Source organism: Dendropsophus ebraccatus, chromosome 9 (assembly GCF_027789765.1).
Source record: "Dendropsophus ebraccatus isolate aDenEbr1 chromosome 9, aDenEbr1.pat, whole genome shotgun sequence".
NCBI classification, from domain to species: Eukaryota; Metazoa; Chordata; class Amphibia; order Anura; family Hylidae; genus Dendropsophus; species Dendropsophus ebraccatus.
This window is the reverse complement of record NC_091462.1, coordinates 77,222,223-77,241,463: the sequence shown is the minus strand read 5'-3', so window position 1 is coordinate 77,241,463 and position 19,241 is coordinate 77,222,223.

Genomic DNA, 19,241 nt, shown 5'->3' with positions numbered 1-19,241 from the left:
GAGCTGCCTGTATGAGAGTGCGTGTACGAGCTGCCTGTATGAGAGTGCATGTACAAGCTGCCTGCATGAGAGTGCGTGTATGAGTGAGTGTGCATGTACAAGCTGCCTGTATGAGAGTGCATATACGAGCTGCCTGTATGAGAGTGCGTGTACGAGCTGCCTGTATGAGAGTGCATGTACGAGCTGCCTGTATGAGAGTGCGTGTATGAGTGAGTGTGCATGTACAAGCTGCCTGTATGAGAGTGCGTGTACGAGCTGCCTGTATGAGAGTGCGTGTACGAGCTGCCTGTATGAGAGTGCGTGTACGAGCTGCTTGTATGAGAGTGCATGTACGAGCTGCCTGTATGAGAGTGCGTGTATGAGTGAGTGTGAATGTACAAGCTGCCGGTATGAGAGTACATGTACAAGCTGCCTGTATGAGAGTGCATGTACAAGCTGCCTGTATGAGAGTGCATATACGAGCTGCCTGTATGAGAGTGCATATACAAGCTGCCTGTATGAGAGTGCATGTACGAGCTGCCTGTATGAGAGTGCATGTACGAGCTGCCTGTATGAGAGTGCATGTATGAGTGAGTGTGCATGTACAAGCTGCCTGTATGAGAGTGCATGTACAAGCTGCCTGTATGAGAGTGCATGTACGGGCTGCCTGTATGAGAGTGCATATACAAGCTGCCTGTGTGAGAGTGCATGTACGAGGTGCCTGTGTGAGAGTACCTGTACAAGCTGCCTATATGAGAGTGCATATACGAGCTGCCTGTATGAGAGTGCATATACAAGCTGCCTGTATAAAAGTGCATGTACAAGCTGCCTGTGTGAGAGTACCTGTACAAGCTGCCTGTATGAGAGTGCATGTACGAGCTGCCTGTATGAGAGTGCGTGTATGAGTGAGTGTGCATTTACAAGCTGCCTGTATGAGAGTGCATGTACGAGCTGCCTGTATGAGAGTGCATGTACAAGCTCCCTGTATGAGTGCATGTACGAGCTGCCTGTATGAGAGTGCATGTACGAGCTGCCTGTATGAGAGTGCATGTACGAGCTGCCTGTATGAGAGTGCATGTACGAGCAGCCTGTATGAGAGTGCGTGTATGAGTGAGTGTACATGTACAAGCTGCCTGTATGAGAGTGCATGTACGAGCTGCCTGTATGAGAGTGCATGTAAGAGCTGCCTGTATGAGAGTGCATGTACGAGCAGCCTGTATGAGAGTGCGTGTATGAGTGAGTGTGCATGTACAAGCTGCCTGTATGAGAGTGCATATACGACCTGCCTGTATGAGAGTGCATGAACAAGCTGCCTGTATGAGAGTGCATGTACGAGCTGCCTGTATAAGAGTGCATGAATGAGCTGCCGGTATGAGAGTGCGTGTATGAGTGAGTGTGCATGTACAAGCTGCCTGTATGAGAGTGCATGTACGAGCTGCCTGTATGAGAGTGCATGTACGAGCTGCCTGTATGAGAGTGCGTGTACAAGCTGCCTGTATGAGAGTGCGTGTACGAGCTGCCTGTATGAGAGTGTGTGTACGAGCTGCCTGTATGAGAGTGCGTGTACTAGCTGCCTGTATGAGAGTGCGTGTACGAGCTGCCTGTATGAGAGTGCATGTACGAGCAGCCTGTATGAGAGTGCGTGTACGAGCTGCCTGTATGATAGTGCATGTACGAGCTGCCTGTATAAGAGTGTGTGTATGAGTGAGTGTACATGTACAAGCTGCCTGTATGAAAGTGCATGTACGAGCTGCCTGTATGAGAGTGCATGTAAGAGCTGCCTGTATGAGAGTGCATGTACGAGCAGCCTGTATGAGAGTGCGTGTATGAGTGAGTGTGCATGTACAAGCTGCCTGTATGAGAGTGCATATACGACCTGCCTGTATGAGAGTGCATGAACAAGCTGCCTGTATGAGAGTGCATGTACGAGCTGCCTGTATAAGAGTGCATGAATGAGCTGCCGGTATGAGAGTTCGTGTATGAGTGAGTGTGAATGTACAAGCTGCCTGTATGAGAGTGCATGTACGAGCTGCCTGCATGAGAGTGCATGTACGAGCTGCCTGTATGAGAGTGCGTGTACAAGCTGCCTGTATGAGAGTGCGTGTACGAGCTGCCTGTATGAGAGTGCGTGTACGAGCTGCCTGTATGAGAGTGCGTGTACGAGCTGCCTGTATGAGAGTGCATGTACAAGCTGCCTGTATGAGAGTACGTGTACGAGCAGCCTGTATGAGAGTGCGTGTACGAGCTGCCTGTATGATAGTGCATGTACGAGCTGCCTGTATAAGAGTGTGTGTATGAGTGAGTGTGCATGTACAAGCTGCCTGTATGAGAGTACGTGTACGAGCTGCCTGTATGAGAGTGCGTGTACGAGCTGCCTGTATGAGAGTGCGTGTACGAGATGCTTGTATGAGAGTGCATGTACGAGCTGCCTGTATGAGAGTGCGTGTATGAGTGAGTGTGCATGTACAAGCTGCCTGTATGAGAGTGCGTGTACGAGCTGCCTGTATGAGAGTGCGTGTACGAGCTGCCTGTATGAGAGTGCATGTACGAGCTGCCTGTATGAGAGTGCATGTACGAGCTGCCTGTATGAGAGTGCGTGTACGAGCTGCCTGTATGAGAGTGCGTGTACGAGCTGCCTGTATGAGAGTGCATGTACGAGCTGCCTGCATGAGAGTGCGTGTATGAGTGAGTGTGCATGTACAAGCTGCCTGTATGAGAGTACGTGTACGAGCAGCCTGTATGAGAGTGCGTGTACGAGCTGCCTGTATGATAGTGCATGTACGAGCTGCCTGTATAAGAGTGTGTGTATGAGTGAGTGTGCATGTACAAGCTGCCTGTATGAGAGTACGTGTACGAGCTGCCTGTATGAGAGTGCGTGTACGAGCTGCCTGTATGAGAGTGCGTGTACGAGATGCTTGTATGAGAGTGCATGTACGAGCTGCCTGTATGAGAGTGCGTGTACGAGCTGCCTGTATGAGAGTGCGTGTACGAGCTGCCTGTATGAAAGTGCATGTACGAGCTGCCTGTATGAGAGTGCGTGTACGAGCTGCCTGTATGAGAGTGCGTGTACGAGCTGCCTGTATGAGAGTGCATGTACGAGCTGCCTGTATGAGAGTGCGTGTACGAGCTGCCTGTATGAGAGTGCATATACGAGCTGCCTGTATGAGAGTGCGTGTACGAGCTGCCTGTATAAGAGTGCATGTACGAGCTGCCTGTATGAGAGTGCGTGTATGAGTGAGTGTGCATGTACAAGCTGCCTGTATGAGAGTACATGTACAAGCTGCCTGTATGAGAGTGCATGTACGAGCTGCCTGTATGAGAGTGCGTGTATGAGTGAGTGTGCATGTACAAGCTGCCTGTATGAGAGTGCATATACGAGCTGCCTGTATGAAAGTGCATGTACAAGCTGCCTGTATGAGTGCATGTACGAGCTGCCTGTATGAGAGTGCATGAACGAGCTGCCTGTATGAGAGTGCGTGTATGAGTAAGTGTGCATGTACAAGCTGCCTGTATGAGTGTCCATATACGAGCTGCCTGTATGAGAGTGCATGTACGAGCTGCCTGTATGAGAGTGCATGTACGAGCTGCCTGTATGAGAGTGCATGTACGGGCTGCCTGTATGAGAGTGCATGTACGGGCTGCCTGTATGAGAGTGCATGTACGAGCTGCCTGTACGCGCTGCCTGTATGAGAGTGCATGTACAAGCTGCCTGTATGAGAGTGCATGTACGGGCTGCCTGTATGAGAGTGCATATACAAACTGCCTGTGTGAGAGTGCATGTACGAGGTGCCTGTGTGACAGTACCTGTACAAGCTGCCTGCATGAGAGTGCATATACGAGCTGCCTGTATGAGAGTGCATGTACAAGCTGCCTGTATGAGAGTGCATGTACAAGCTGCCTGTATGAGAGTACCTGTACAAGCTGCCTGTATGAGAGTGCATGTACGAGCTGCCTGTATGAGAGTGCGTGTATGAGTGAGTGTGCATATACAAGCTGCCTGTATGAGAGTACATGTACGAGCTGCCTGTATGAGAGTGCATGTACGAGCTGCCTGTATGAGAGTGCGTGTACGGGCTGCCTGTATGAGAGTGCATGTACGGGCTGCCTGTATGAGAGTGCATGTACGAGCTGCCTGTACGCGCTGCCTGTATGAGAGTGCATGTACGAGTGAGTGTGCATGTACAAGCTGCCTGTATGAGAGTGCATGTACGGGCTGCCTGTATGAGAGTGCATGTACGGGCTGCCTGTATGAGAGTGCATGTACGAGCTGCCTGTACGCGCTGCCTGTATGAGAGTGCATGTACAAGCTGCCTGTATGAGAGTGCATGTACGGGCTGCCTGTATGAGAGTGCATATACAAACTGCCTGTGTGAGAGTGCATGTACGAGGTGCCTGTGTGACAGTACCTGTACAAGCTGCCTGCATGAGAGTGCATATACGAGCTGCCTGTATGAGAGTGCATGTACAAGCTGCCTGTATGAGAGTGCATGTACAAGCTGCCTGTATGAGAGTACCTGTACAAGCTGCCTGTATGAGAGTGCATGTACGAGCTGCCTGTATGAGAGTGCGTGTATGAGTGAGTGTGCATATACAAGCTGCCTGTATGAGAGTACATGTACGAGCTGCCTGTATGAGAGTGCATGTACGAGCTGCCTGTATGAGAGTGCGTGTATGAGTGATTGTGCATGTACAAGCTGCCTGTATGAGAGTGCATATACGAGCTGCCTGTATGAGAGTGCATGTACAAGCTGCCTGTATGAGAGTGCATGTACGAGCTGCCTGTATGAGAGTGCATGTACGAGCTGCCTGTATGAGAGTGCATGTACGAGCAGCCTGTATGAGAGTGCGTGTATGAGTGAGTGTGCATGTACAAGCTGCCTGTATGAGAGTGCATGTACGAGCTGCCTGTATGAGAGTGCATATACGAGCTGCCTGTTTGAGAGTGCATGTACGAGCTGCCTGTATGAGAGTGCATGTATGAGCTGCCGGTATGAGAGTGCATGTATGAGTGAGTGTGCATGTACAAGCTGCCTGTATGAGAGTGCGTGTACAGGCTGCCTGTATGAGAGTGCATGTACGGGCTGCCTGTATGAGAGTGCATGTACGAGCTGCCTGTACGAGCTGCCTGTATGAGAGTGCATGTACAAGCTGCCTGTATGAGAGTGCATGTACGGGCTGCCTGTATGAGAGTGCATTTTCAAGCTGCCTGTGTGAGAGTGCATGTACAAGCTGCCTGTGTGAGAGTACCTGTACAAGCTGCCTGTATGAGAGTGCATATACGAGCTGCCTGTATAAGAGTGCATGTACAAGCTGCCTGTGTGAGAGAACCTGTACAAGCTGCCTGTGTGAGAGTGCATATATGAGCTGCCTGTATGAGTGTGCATGTACGAGCTGCCTGTATGAGAGTGCATGTACGAGCTGCCTGTATGAGAGTGCATATATACGAGCTGCCTGTATGAGAGTGCATGAATGAGCTGCCTGTATGAGAGTGCATGTACGAGCTGCCTGTATGAGAGTGCATATACGAGCTGCCTGTATGAGAGTGCGTGTACGATAAGCAAATGTACAGTAAAAGCAAAATGCTTTGCTATGCTCGGCCGTCAGCCGGCTACATTTGATCTCCGCTCCAGGTGTTAGAAAAAGCTGGATACAGTCCTGGGAGAAGTTCCCCAGAGCTGTAACCAGATTTTCCAGATCATTTTGCTATTACTGTACATTTGCTCATCCCAAGTGTACAGGCATGAGCTGTCTGTATGAGTGTAACAACAATACTATGTGCATGCAGGGGATGGGCGGTGAGAAGTGCGGGAGGTGAGTGTGGGCAGACGAGCTGTATGTGGTTCTGCAGCAGGTTGAGGTGTATTAGGAGGTTCTGCAGCAGCTGAGGTTTATTTAGAAAGGCTAGGGACACGCTTGTATCTGTACTGCTGTGCAGACAACAACAAAATGACGCTGCCTAGCAGTACACATAATAGCACCTTTTCCCTCTTTGTTTCCCTGTGAAAAGAGGAGGGAGGTGATGATGTCACTGCAGTTGAGCAGAGACTGCCTCTTTTTTTCAGCAGCTGGCTTTCAGGCTGCTTTTACCAGCATTTTCCTGCTGGAGCTCCCCCTGGTGGCCATCACTGGGAAATATGAAAAATTAGATCGTAAATTTTTCATATTTCCTTACATGTAAAAAAAAATGAAAAACACCTATAAATTAACAAAAAAAAATAACAAATTCAGTTTTAACACTTTCAAATTTTTTTTTTTACTTTGTGACACATTCTCTTTAAAGGGGAATTACATAAGTCGCTGTTAAAGGGACGGTACCCAAGTCGCTCTTAAAGGAACGGTACGCAAGTTGTCAAGACCAAGAAGATGTCATTTACTCAATAATGTCTTTGATGATGTCATTATGATGTCATTGAGGATGTCATTGATGATGTCATCAATGATGTCATCAGTGATGTCATTACTATTTGATGATGTAATTTATGATGTAATCAATGATGTCATCAGTGATGTAAAGATGATGTTTTGATAACGTTATCATTGTTGTCAATGATTATCATCAGTGATGTCATTGATGATCACATCAATTATGTCATTATGATGTCATTGATGATGTCATCACTATTTGATTATGTCATTTATGATGTAATTAATGATTTCATCAGTGATGTAAATGATGATGTTTTCGATAAAGATAACATTGTTGTTAATGATTTTCATCAGTGATGTCATTGATGATGTCATCGATGATGTCATCAGTACTTGATGATGTCATTGATGATGTAATAAGTTATGTCATTAGTGATGTCTACGATGATGTTGTCGATAAAGTTATAATTGTTGTCAATGATTGTCATCAGTGATGTCATTGATAATGTCATTATGATGTCATTGCGGATGTCATCACTATTTGATGATGTCATTTATGAAGTAATCAATGAGCTCATCAGTGATGTCAGCGTTGATGTTGTCGATAGTTATAATTGTTGTCAATGATTGTCATCAGTGATGTCATTGATAAGTCATTGATTATGTCGTCGATGATGTCATCAGCGATTATGTAATCAGTGATGTCATCAGGGATGTCAACGATGATGGCGATAAAGTTATCATTGTTGTCAATGGTTGTCATGAGTAATGTCATTGATGATGTCATTGAAGATGTCATTGATGATGTCATCAATACTCGATGACGTCATCGATGATGTAATCAGTGATGTCATCAGTGATGTCTGCGGTGATGTTGTCCATAAAGTTATCATTGTTGTCAATAATTGTAATCAGTGATGTCATTGATAATGTCATCAATGATGTCATTAGGATGTCATTGAGGATGTCATTGATGTCATCAATGATGTCCTCACTATTTGATGATGTCATTTATGTTGTAATCAGTGATGTCAGCTATGATGATTTTGATGAAGTCATCATTGTTGTCAAAGATTGTCATCAGTGATGTCATTGATGATGCCATTAATGATGTCATCGATGATGTCATTAATATTCGAAGATGTCATCGATTTTGTCATTGGTGATGTCATCAGGGATGTCAACGATGATGTTGTCGATAAAGTTATCATTGTTGTCAAGGATTGTCATCAGTGATGTCATTGATGATGTCATTAATGATGCCATCACAGATGTCATTTACTCAATGATGTCTTGTATGATGTCATTGAGGATGTCATTGATGATGTCATCACTATTTGATAATGTAATTTATGATGTAATCAATGATGTCATCAGTGATGTAAACGATGATGTTGTCGATAAAGTTATCATTGTTGTCAATGATTATCATCAGTGATGTCATTGATGATGTTATCAATTATGTCATTATGATGTCATTGATGATGTCATCAATGATGTCATCACTATTTCATGATGTAATTTATGATGTAATCAATGATGTAATCAGGGATGTCAACAATGATGTTGTCAATAAAGTTATTGTTGTCAATGATTGTTATCCGTGATGTCATTGATGATGTCATCAATGATGTCATTATGATGTAATTGATGATGTAATTGACGTCATCACTATTTGATTATGTCATTTATGATTTAATCAATGATGTTATCAGTAATGCCAATAATGATGTTTTTGATAAAGTTACTGTTGTCAATGATTAACATTAGGGATGGTCCGAACCCTCTGAGGTTCGGGTTCGTATAAACCTGAACGCTTGGCATCAGATTCCCGGTGTCTGCCCGCTCCATGGAGCGGGTGGATACAGCAGGAGGACCACCTGGAAAACTGGGATACAGCCTATGGCTATGGCTGTATCCCAGCTTTTCAGGCGGTCCTCCCACTGGATCCGCCCACTGCACGGAGCGGGCAGACAGCGGGAATCATTACCGAGAGTTCGGGTTCGTACAAACCCGAACCGAACTCGGTTCGGACCATCCCTAATTGACATTAGTGATGTCATTGATGATTTCATTTGAAGATGTCATTGATTATGTCATCGACAATGTCATCAATACTCGATGATGTCATCGATGATGTAATGAGTGCTGTCATCAGTGATGGCTACGATGCTGTTGCCGATAAAGTTTTCATTGTTGTCAATGATTGTCATCAGTGATGCCATTGATGATATCATTGATAATGTCATCAATGATGTCCTCGATGATGTCATCACTATTCGATGATGTTATCGAAGATGTAATAATTGATAATGTTATTGATGATGTCATCAATGATGTAATTGTGATGTCATTGATGATGTCATTAATGATGTTATCACTATTTGATGATGTCATTTATTATGTAAACAATGATGTCATCAGTGATGTAAACAATGATGTTGTCGATAAAGTTATTATTTTAATCAATAATTATCATCAGTGATGTCATTGATGATGTCCTCAATTATGGCACTATGATGTCATTGATGTCATCAATGATGTCATCACTATTTGATGATATCATCTATGAAGTAATCAATGATGTCATCAGTGATGTCAACGATGATGTTGTCGATGATTGTCATCAGTGATGTCATTGATGATGTCATCAATTATGTAATTATGATGGCATTGATGATGTCATTTATGATATAATCAATGATGTCATTAGTGATGTGAACGATGATGTCGATAAAGTTATTATTGTTGTCAATGATTGTCATCAGTGATGTCATTGATTATGTCATTTGAAGATGTCATTGATTATGTGATCGATGTCGATGTCATCGATATTCGATGTCATCGATGATTGTTGTCAATGATTGTCATCAGTGATTCACTTTTTGATTATGTCTTTTATGTTGTAATCAATGTTGTCATCAGTGATGTAAACGATGTAAACAGCTGGTTATGAAAATAGGGGGAATCCTATGCGTTTTTTTTATTTATTAATTTAAAAAAAAACTGTGGGGTTCCCCCTATTTTCATAACCAACCGGGTTAAAAACCAAGCAACAGCAGCCTAGTAACACCAGGGTGGGAAGGGCCATTTGTTTTGGCCCTCCCCAGCCTTAATATTACCAGCCTGCTGCCGCCCAGTCCAGGAGCGCCAATTTTGACGCTCCAGGACCACTGGCACCAGGCTCTTTCCAGTACCCCTGGTGGCATTGGGCACTTGGTTAATAATTGGGGGTTAGTGTTAGCCATTTTATACCAGCTAACACTAAGCCTTGACTTAGTAATAGATTCCGTCTATTAGATAGCTTCCACTACTAAGTCTATATAGTAAAAAAATAAAGACACGACACAAGTGAAATTTTTTTTAATTCAAATAAAAAAACACCCCCACACCCCTTGTTGACCATTTTATTTAAAACAAAATCCCAACAACCGCTGGTCATCACCGTAGTCCACCAAATCCGCCGTAATCCACAGGATACCGATATCTGAAAAACAAAAAGGGTGAAAAACACACAAAAAAAACACAAACAGGAGCACAACACCCATCATTGTGAGCGGTGTTGTGCACCTTACAGTATGCAGCATCTTTACAGATCGCTGCTTACAGTCTGGCACCCAAGGGGTAAAGGAGGATGCATTGCAACTCCCTTAACTCTTTGGGTGCCATACTGAACAATCTGGCCCCCCGGGGGTTAAGTAAGGGACCCCACTTAACCCCTTGGGGGCCAGACTGATGTCAGACTGCACCAATACCAGCAAGGAGGGGGTTAAGTGACCCCCCCCTTCCTTGCTGGGATTGGTGCAGTGCAGGAGAGGGGGGAGAGCTTTCTTCTCACCCTCCTAGGTCTTGTCTCTTCTTTCTTCTATCCTCTCTCTTCGTCAATCCCCGGCACACTGAGCTCAGTGTGACAGGGACCGTCTCTTTATATGTCCGCTCAGCTAATCAGCTGAGTGGACATGTAAAACAAAATGTTTCTTCTAATTTTGCATTTATGATAAAAAAATAGCATCATTAGAAGAAACATTTGCTGTTTTAATTAAACCTTGGTAGGTTCGGACCATTCCTAATATTAACTGTTACAGGAAGCTCTATTAAAGCCGGTTCATATTGCCGGTAATATAGCTAACTGTAATAATTAATACTTTACTTTAATTAAAACATCAAATGTTTCTTCTAATTATGTTATCACAATAGTATTATTAGAAGAAACATTGTCCCCAACACAGTGACTTTATTGTGCCGCGGACCAGCGAAAGATCGGACATCGGAGGGTGAGTATAAAGCTCTCCCCGCCCCCTCCCCTACAATGCACCCATTCCAGCAAGGAAGGGGGGTCACTTAACCCCTTCCTTGCTGGTATGGGTACAGTCTGACATCAGTCTGGCCCCTAAGGGATTAAGGGGGATGTAATGCATCCTCCCTTAAAAGGGTTATCCAGCGCTACAAAAACATGGCCATGGGGTTTTGAAACTCAGTTCCATTAAAGTAAATGGAGCTTATTTGCAAACCGTACCTGAACTGGAGACAAAAGTAGGGTGAAAAGTGGCCATGTTTTTGTAGCGCTGGATAACCCCTTTGACCCCTTGGGTGCCAGGCTGTAAGCAGTGATCTGTAAAGATGCTGCATACTGTAAGGTGCACAACACCGCTCACAATGATGGGTGTTGTGCTCCTGTTTGTGTGGTTTTTGTGTGTTACTCCCTTTTTGTTTTTTAGATATCGGTATCCTGTGGATTACGTCGGATTTGCTGGACTACATCGATGACCAGCGGTTGTTTGGATTTTTTTTTTTTAAATAAAATGGTCAGGGCTTAGTGTTAGCCAGTATAAAATGGCTAACACTAACCCCCCATTATTACCCCAGTACCCAATGCCACCAGGGGAACTGGGAAGAGCCGGGTGCCAGTGGTCCCGGTACGTAAAAATTGGCGGTCCTGGACTGGGCGGCAGCAGGCTGGTAATATTTAGGCTGGGGAGGGCCTAAACCAATGGTGTTACCAGGCTGCTGTTGCTTGGTTTTTAACCTGGTTATGAAAATAGGGGGAACCCTACTCTTTTTTTTTTTTAAATAAATAAATAATTAAAAAAAAACACGCATAGGGTCCCCTCTATTTTCATAACCAGCCGGGTTAAAAACCAAGCAACAGCAGCCTAGTAACACCAGGATGGGAAGGGCCATTGGTTAAGGCCCTCCCCAGCCTAAATATTACCAGCCTGCTGCCGCCCAGTCCAGGAGCGCCAATTTTGACCACTGGCAATCTGGGACCACTGGCACCTGGCTCTTCCCAGTACCCCTGGAGGCATTGGGTACTGGGGTAATAATGGGGGGGTTAGTGTTAGCCATTTTATACCGGATAACACTAAGCCCTGACTTAGTAATGGATTCCGTCTATTAGACAGCTTCCACTACTAAGTCTATAAAGTAAAGAAATAAAGACACTAGAGAATTTTTTTTTATTCAAATAAAAACACCCCTACACCCCTCATTGACCATTTTATTTATAAAAAAAAATCACAACAACCGCTGGTCATCAACGTAGTGCAGCGAATCCGACGCTTGATTTTTTTAAAAAATAAAATGGTCACAATGAAGTCACTGTGCCGAGGACCCGCTCTTTATATGTGCGCTCAGCCAATCAGCTGAGGGCACATATGAATCAAAATGTTTCTTCTAATAATGCTATTGTGATAGCCTAATTACAAGAAACATTTGATGTTTTAATTGAAGTAAAGTATTAATTATTACAGTGAGCTCTATTACCGGCAATATGAACCTTCTTTAATAGAGCTGTAATAGTTAATATAATTAATTAATAAAACACATTTTCGTTCTAAAAAAGTTATTTTCGTTGTTCATTAGTTTGCATTGCAAAAGCACGGATTCATTTTAATTAAAGTACTGTAAATATATATATATATATATATATATATATATATATTTATTTATTTTAACAGTATATTTAAAAGTATGGATTCGTTTAATTAAACTATTGAACAACGAAAATAACTTTTTTTAGAAGTAAACTTTGTTTTATCAATTAAATATAAACCAATACAGGGATCGGCATTATTGCAGAGGATCCCTAACCCCGGTAATGCCGATCCCTGTATTGCTGTTTCCTGTCCATTTCTGTGGTGTTTCCATCATTTTCTGTGGTTGACAGGTTTTCACAGGACCTTCCCTCTGCCGAACTTGGGTCCCCTGCAAAAATGCTCGAGTTTCCCATTGACTTCAATGGGGTTCGTTACTCGAAACGAGCACCCGAGTATCGGGAAATACTTGTCTCGAGTAACGAGCACCCGAGCATTTTAGTACTCGCTCATCACTAATAAATATATATATATTCATTTATTTATATATTTATTTTTTTATTAACAGTATAATTAATTGCAAAAGCATGGATTTGTTTTAATTAAGCTATTGTACAAGAAAAAGAGCTTTTTTAGAACGAAACTTTGTTTTATTAACTATTACAGGGTGCGGTATTATTGGCAGCAATTGCTAATACTGTGCCCTGTAAATACTTCAAATTTAGATTCGAATATTCGATCACATATTCGATCGAATTTGAATCTTTTGAAAAGTGCAGTATTCGATCGAATAGCTATTCCATCGAATTGTATTCACTCATCTCTAGTAGTCAGTATAATGGCGGTCATTTAGCTTTCCTAGCATCTTGTATAAAGGGGTTACCCAGCTTTACTAGCATCTTGTATAGTAGGTAGTATAAGGGAAGTCACTCAGCTTTGATATTGGAAAGATGGAAAGCTATGGGTGGGTTATTTATTAATGCAAAAATGAGAGGAATACCGCTGTGAAAATTATACTTTTTGCCATTGAAAAAGATTTACACTAAGTTTTACCCTAGGGCAAACGGCGTAAACACGAAACCTCCTCAAATAAAAAAAAAAGTGTTTTGTTTTTTTTCAGTTTCACCCCACATTAAATTTTTTTCTGGTTTTGCAGCGTACTTTATGCTTTAGCTTTTCCAGCATCTTGTATAGTTTTCAGTATAATGGAGGTCACCCAGCTTTCCTAGTGCATTGATAGCATCAAATAATTTGTCATCCTTCTTTGCTATGTATATGAATTCTGGCTTTGGGTCCATGTATATGTATATGTCTGTATGTATGTATATGTGTGTATTTTTGTATATATGTGTGTATACTTATGGGTTTATTTATACTCTGTATCCTCCTACTTGGGATGTCACTTCCTCTTGTTGGATTTAAATATGGCTACTTCCCACTGTATTAACTAAGCATCTGATGAAGAGACCAGTCCGGTCTAGAAACGCGTAAAGCTGAGCCTTTTATACATGTTTTAATTATTTTAATAAAGTAGGTTTTTTTACATCATCTGTTGGGAGTAGCTGCGCCTATTCATCCTGCTGGAATTTGGAGAGGAGGTCTGCATCTTCCTAGCATCTTGTATTGCAGTCAGTATAATGGAGGTCACCCAGTTTTCCTAGAATCTTGTATAGTAGCCAGTATAATGGCGGTCATCCAGCTTTCCTAGCTTCTTGTATAGTAGTCAGTATAATGGCGGTCACCCAGCTTTCCTAGCATCTTGTATAGTTGTCAATATAATGAGGTCACCCAGCTTTCCTAGCATCTTGTATAGTTGTCAGTATAATGGAGGTCACCCAGCTTTCCTAGCATCTTGTATAGTAGCCAGTATAATGGCGTTCATCCAGCTTTCCTAGCTTCTTGTATAGTAGTCAGTATAATGGCGGTCACCCAGCTTTCCTAGCATCTTGTATAGTTGTCAATATAATGAGGTCACCCAGCTTTCCTAGCATCTTGTATAGTTGACAGTATAATGGAGGTCACTCAACTTTGATATTGGAAAGATGGAAAGCTATGGGTGGGCTATTTATTAATGCAAAAATTATTTTTTGGGTGAATAATGTTGTGAAAATGATACTTTTTGCCTTTAAAAAAGATTTAGCAACAGATAGAACTCTATTTCCTGGATATATATCTGTACGACAATAACACAGAGTGTCTATCTTTCTATCTATCTATCTGTATGACAATAAAACACATTATATTTGAACTGTATTTCTGTCATGATCGCGCCTGAAAAGGCATCAGTGCCACCCTCTGCTGCGAAGATTTGACCTCTGCATCAAAGACTGCGCTTTTGGCCATGATCCGTTCCTGGTTTTACTATGTTCTCTGCTTATGTCATCTGTGTTCCGATCCATGTTTTCTTAGTTCTCCCTGCACCTTCCTTGCTGTAGTCTGTTCACTGATTGTGTCTGCTGTGTTGTGATGGACAGGTCTCCTCACCTCTGGCATTCTGTGATCTCTTCTCCTGCTCAGCCTATCTGCTTGGAGTCCGGGACTTTTTCCCTTATAAGCTTCTCCCTCCCTTCAGTCTGTGCCCTTGATAGTGTTGTTCAGCATGTCTGTCAGCTAGATCCAGCCTTTCTTCAGATTGTCTGTATTCCTGGTCCCTTTGCTTGTTTATTACCTACTTGTCTTTTGGTTCAGTGTTCTCCTCTAGTCCTCAGTGTTCCTTGTGCTGTTCACAGTTCGTCTTGTTACATTCTCTGGCTTGGCTTCACCGTTACCTTGTTGTATCTCTGGTTTTGGCTTCACCGTTACCTTGTTGTATCTCTGGCTTTAGCTCCACCGTTTACTTTGTTTGTCTGTCCTGTGTCTTGTCTGTATTCGCACTTACTGCAGCATAGGGAACGCCGCCCAGTTGCGAGAGGATGATGTACTACTTATATGCATTGGTTTAGCACTCCATGATTATTAGTGGTGCCCACTAGCTTTATATATACAACAATACTATTGCACACACACTCTAGGCCATGTCAGTTTGACACAGGGCTGCAAGATTAAAAGTTGTTTTTTAGGACAATTGTAAAACACAGAAACTGGAGAGAAAGGAACGGCTGCACATCCCATCTATGGCTGATACTAATGCCGCTTGGCCTATATTAAAAATCAACACTAGAGTGTCTGTATATGATTTGATCAAGCCATAATAGCCCTGTGTACCAACGTGCAGGTCCTCTGGTTCACACGGGTCCCTACGCTAACTCCACACCGTGTCGGTCAGTGACTGCCACCCCCGCAAAGCGTGCACGTTCAGGGAAGGGGGGCCATGGAATGGCCCTGCAACCCCCATGTCACAGGACCAGACCCAAAAAGCCCCACCAGAACCCGGCCAGCACCACCGGCGGGGGAGGCTGCCCCCAAACGACACAAGTATGGATATGGTATTACACTTACCACTGATGCACTCACAGAGTGGGGAAGACATAAGGTCCTGACATGTGAGCACAGGCATATCCTGTTGATTTTGGTCATGTGGGTCTTATAAAGGAGTGCGAGCTGTTCAGAGAGGGAGAAATGTAAAACACGGAAACTGGAGAGTTTCATGTCGGGTTTTTTAGGACAATAACTGCATCACCTGCCGAACAGACCCCAGGACAGATCTTGGATTAAAAGCAGCTATCTGAATGTATAAGTGGTTTTTGGGGGTCAGATTGTGGGTACGGAGTTGCTTTAAATGAGGGCAGCATAAACTTGTGACAGAAATGCTGAACAGATTGGTGTATTACTTACATCATTTTGTTTAGCCATTCTCCTTATATGCAGGAGAATAGGATTCTTGCCACACCCCTCCCCCCCACCGCCGCCATCCAGCTGCTGATTGACAGTTGACTGCCTATACACAGCATGGATGGATAACTGCTAATCAGCAGCTAGTGGCGGATTTTTCTGCTTCTGAATATGCAGGACTACTGGGCTCATGCTTATAATGGAAAGGACTACTTATTGTCCATGTTGTTCAGGAGGATATCTCTGAATTAGTTGCACAGAACAATGTGAGTGATATATAATCCGGCGCATTATCAGCTGCTCAGCCGCGATTGGCTGAGCATAACTGTGCTCAGCCAATCGCGGCTAAGCAGCTGATGACGCGCCGGAGGGGGGCTGGCATTAGCGACGGCTGGAGCGGTTCGGATGGCCTCCAGAAGATGTTGTCATTGTCCCAAGATAGCGGCTGGGGGTCAACAGCAATGCGGTGAGTATAATGCACCACACTTCCGGGGTGGGGGGAACAAGGGGAAGGGGGCCATTCACTTACATAACACACGTTACAAAGTTGTATAACTTTGCTATTTGTGTGGTATTTTGTGAATAAATGTTTAGCGCCTCACTACCCCTTTAAATTCGCTTTGTAGTGATTTACAAATTCACCAGATTTGCTTTGCAAATTTGCTAAATATGGCGGCCACAATGGTGCACATGTTAGCTTGCAGAACTGTCTTTTGACGGGAGCAAGGGATTATACATAATCCCTAGCACCCATCCAATCAGCTGGAAACCCCACTTTGATGTCAGTACCCCCCCTATATAAGATGATTGTCATCCTGGAGGCAGCTAGTCAGTTGTGTATAGTGGAGAGCAGGTTGCAGAAGGCAGTTAGAGCAGCAATAGAAATACAGAGAGATGGGGACAGAAAGGAAGGTGGATTGTGGGTGGTTTTCTGTGGGAGCAGTGAAGCAATTGTCCAGTATACCAAGTCACTGGGTGCTGGGTGTGCATTATAGGAAGTCACAGTGAACACAATGTCCATCTTAATAACTCACTGGGTCCTCATTACCAATGTCCACTGCTTTCCTGGGAGAAAATTGATATTAAGCCGCTGATCTACCAACGTCCACTACTGTCAATGGTGGAAATTGAATAATTGACAGGCTGATGGGCATCTAAAAAAATATTAAATTTTCTAATTTTGACACTGTCACAGTAACAGCTGTTAAGAAAATCACTACTCTGTAATAGTCCCACTATTGTAGCTGCTATAGAATGCCTGTTTTAATAAAAATTCATTTGTATGTGATTCACGAATATTCGCTAATTTCCGAGTGATTCACTCATCACTATTAGTTATCTATGGGAACAGGTTTCACTATAGAGTAATATGTAGGGTGCTGTACTGGTGACGTCTTGTATCTTGAGAACCTGTGACATTGATCATCATTGGCCAGCATATCACAGAGCAGGAGTGGATGAGCAGATTGATATATGGCTTTGTGGAAAAATACTCACTGACTCCTTTTTCATTCCAAGCTTAGGAATTGGGTGGTTTTGGTCGGTGCAGCCTTTCCTGTATGAAAGAACATATAGAGATAATTTTTAATCCATATACCCAATATTTAACTCATACCATATTTTTCCAGCTAATAAATTGATTAACCCCCAAATACTGCAGTTAATATTGTTATACATTCCTACTTATTATCCAGCCCTGCTGCAGCCATTATTAGATTGCTAGTCATGAGCGAATAGTATTCGATAGAATAGTACGCTATTCGCGCCATTAGATTGCGTTCGAATATTCGAACGATAAGGCAGTAAAGATTTGATTCGCCCTCCCACATTCCCTGGTGCTTTTTTCCAGCAAATAAACATGCAGGGGGGAGGGACAGGCACTAGGAATAGGCAGGACTTTAAAAAAAAACCTCTAACTGTGATTGGCTGGCTAAACTATGTCACCTCCTGAATATAAGAATAGGGGATTTCAGATTTGTGTCACTTGCTGGTTGGAGCTAGAGAGGGACAGGCTGTTCATCAGGGAGAGAAAGCTTTTAGGTGAAGTCAGGTAGGAAGGGACCCCCAAAAGTATAAAACTCATATATTTAGAAGCTGTTGTAAGACAGGCAGTATGTTCAGACATCTACTGATAGTGTATACGGCTGTATACTGTGATTGCAGGATAATACCTGTTATCTTGCTACTACTGATTTGCGCAGTCTGCGTCCTGTAAAGAAGTTGAACAGCTCTTTCATTTTATTATTGTAAAAAACAATTATATATTTGGTATACAGCTGTATACTGTGATTGCGGGATAATACCTGTTATCTTGCTACTACTGATTTGTAGTTATCGTTAATTTTTGTTATTACGTATTTTACACTGCACCTAATACCTACGCAAGTGCATTACGCTAGAACGAAACGTACGCTTCTACTTTACGTTCGTAATTTTTTGGGAATCTTCGGCGTACATGAACACAAACCGATCACAATTTTTTTTTTGTTCCAAACCGAAAATTGGGATGTTCGCTCATCACTAGTGTAAGATGCACCCAGGCATGCTTCCCCTGCTGTCCCATACGCATTCCAGAGGTGTTGGCATCATTTCCTGAGGTTTCATTGTGCACTTGGTGACCTCCTAGTGGTCGAATATGGATTTCCAGGTCCCAAGTATATTTCTTTCATAGACTATAATGAAAGCTATTCGATTCAAATTTTGAATTATTGAATATTTCACTGTTTGCTCATGTCTATAACTGACCTAAATTCTATGCATACTTAGTATATATAGTGCATACACATATGTAGAATAAGGTATTCAAACAATTCAGCTGACATCATTATGTTGTATTATAATTGTAAATTCTGAGAAAGACATCTCTCTATTCACTTTAGTGTAGTATAACCTCACAGCAACAATTTCAGCACACGGCTATAAAATACAGACTGTGTTCCTATATATAAACCATTCATCATTGTTGACTAATTCACTTACTTAATTAGCTTTGAAAAATGCAGTGGTGTGGTGTTTTCTCAGTTCACTCTGTTCTTCTCTATAGATGCTACACTCTATCTACTTTCTGTTTTTGCCTCAGGCTTTAAGCTCAGTGCCAGATTTTTTTTACATTTCAATAACTTTGCCAATGTACATTGTCTAAAAACTGCCCATGGAGGATGAATCTGCAATTCTTTAAATATTGAATGTGTCAAATGAAATGTTCTCACAGTAAGCCACGTTATCATAATGCCAGTACAATTCATTTATATGTATGCACTAGGAAAAGGATAAATATTAGGGGTGGGGGCTGTTGGGGGAGTAAAATTACAA